This window comes from Haliaeetus leucocephalus, unplaced genomic scaffold, assembly GCF_000737465.1.
Source record: "Haliaeetus leucocephalus isolate CR32 unplaced genomic scaffold, Haliaeetus_leucocephalus-4.0 Scaffold92, whole genome shotgun sequence".
Classification (NCBI taxonomy): domain Eukaryota; kingdom Metazoa; phylum Chordata; class Aves; order Accipitriformes; family Accipitridae; genus Haliaeetus; species Haliaeetus leucocephalus.
This window is the reverse complement of record NW_010972528.1, coordinates 16534112-16535914: the sequence shown is the minus strand read 5'-3', so window position 1 is coordinate 16535914 and position 1803 is coordinate 16534112.

Here is a 1803-nt window from a genome sequence, read left to right as displayed (position 1 = left end):
GCCCCTGGGGAAGGGGGGTCGGGCCCGGGGGGGGGGGGGGAGAGGCGGGAGGAGTTCTCCTCAGCCCGTGGGGACCGTGGCCGAACGGTGACTTCGTCCTCGGTCTTGTGGGTTTTACCTGTGACACTGAAGTTTTAACCCCAAAGGGGCCCCGGATTGAGTTGAAATCGTCACGGAAGGCATAAGAATCTCAGATTTGGGGGGCTCTGAGTGTTTCCAGCCCTCTGTTTTCAGGGGTCAGGCGTAAATACGACGAGGCCCCGGAAAGCAATGAAAAAAATGAACTGTCCTTTAAGCTTTTTGCCATCAGTTGTCAGCCTCTGAGCTCTGGGACGAGATTCTCCGTCGTGGCCGTGTTAGCCAGAGCTCCTCCGTGTCGCCTGCCGGGTGAGGAAAGCCCGGCTGGAGAGAAAGAACGCCCAGGGGCCGCAGGCTGCCTCACCCACCGGGCCACACAGGCCTCTTTGCCAAACCTGTGTCACCTGGAGACCTAAGTACAGTCGGCTGCAAAGACTGAAGCATTCCAGGTCAGTGAATTGACAGTAACCTCTAGTAGTAACTGCTGCCCTGTCCGCTGAAGCCCGGGCAGCCCACTTTGTAGCTGTGACAGATGAAGTACCTGGTCTGCTACCATTACTCAGCTGATACGGCATACGCCCCCGACCTACCTCAGTGCTTTTGATCCCATACCCATATGCTGACATATTCATATCTATTTATATAACCAAACCCAACTGTCAGCATTTGTAAGAGCATCTTCCCATTGTAGTCCTTTGTCAAGTGTTTTAAGGAAAAAATTTTTAAAAAAGCCAAACCCAGGGTTGGACAGGGCCTGTAACCACTGAGGACTGCACCAGGTGGCAGTGCAACCCCACAAATGCCTTGGAGCGCTCTGACTCCTTCGGGTAACATTTTTATGCACTATTTGAGACACTGACCTATATGGCTCGCTCACTCCCCACTAATGGCATTCATATCTGTCTAGAAAAGCAGCCTGAACTTTTTTCTGCCCTGCTACTCCCATCACTTTGCAGGTCCCTCTGAGGAATTACACCTACTAAATTATCCCCTCCTGCTAGAAATAAAAACACATACATCATCAAGAGCCAGTTTTCATGTGAGTATTACTGGGGGTATTAAAAAAGGCTGTGACCATACTCTCTTGGGTAAACATATGGGAAGGGAAACCTCAGCGACATGCTCACTTCTGATTCAGGAAGCTGCTGAAATTCTCCATAGGTGACTGAGTAGAGAGATGTGCCAAGTCTCAAGAAAATAGATTATTTAAGTCAATATTTGAAGTACAGGGGAAAAAAGTATTAATCTAGCAGTAGTACTGTAGGAAAAGGTAGTTGTTAGTTTTCTTCCTGTTGCAGTCTGTTAGTATTCAGCATCCAGTGTTCCACCAACTGCGTTCAGTGGGAATGTGGAAATCATTTGTCTGACAGTTATCCTATCCCAACCATCTGTATTGCATAAAGTGCGCATTATGTCCTAAATGTAAACAGCAGCATTACAGTATTTCAGTGTTAAGGGTGTACAGTGTACTTTAGATTAGAAAGAGAAATAGAATCTCAAAATTAGGCATGTATATATGTGTATATATGCCCATTAAATAGAACCACTGCCTTTCATGTAAAAATATTTATTGAATGAAAAAGCAAAGGCTTTGTTTGACAGCACAAGGTGGCTATTAATTAATTGCCTTGAAGTCCTTGGTACACAAGTAATATGATACCACAAAGTCCTATGGGTTGATATTGTTTTCAGTGCAATTTCAGTTTCTACAAAAATATTTAAGAA